This window comes from Pygoscelis adeliae, unplaced genomic scaffold, assembly GCF_000699105.1.
Source record: "Pygoscelis adeliae isolate BGI_AS28 unplaced genomic scaffold, ASM69910v1 Scaffold27, whole genome shotgun sequence".
NCBI lineage: Eukaryota > Metazoa > Chordata > Aves > Sphenisciformes > Spheniscidae > Pygoscelis > Pygoscelis adeliae.
The window spans coordinates 8,435,680-8,435,955 of NW_008825410.1; positions in this window are offsets into that span (position 1 = coordinate 8,435,680).

A 276-nucleotide genomic window follows, 5' to 3' on the forward strand; every position below is an offset into this window, starting at 1 on the left:
CCCACCAGGACGAGAGGAAAACTGCTGAAGCCCGGCGGGGACGGGGGCAGCTTTCGGTCTCGCCGCCTTTGGGGACGGGACATTTGTATTTATTTAACAGTGATGGTGTGGGCTAAAAAAATTAAAAAGTCGGTAACGGGTGAAGCGCGAAGGACACGTAATTCCCTTGGCAAACGGAGGTTTTCCCTGCCGGGAGTGGGCAGGGAGGGGGACTTCCATCCCCGGTCGCTGCCGCGGAGCCGCGGGCGCGCCGGGCAGCACAGCGGCGGCCGCGGA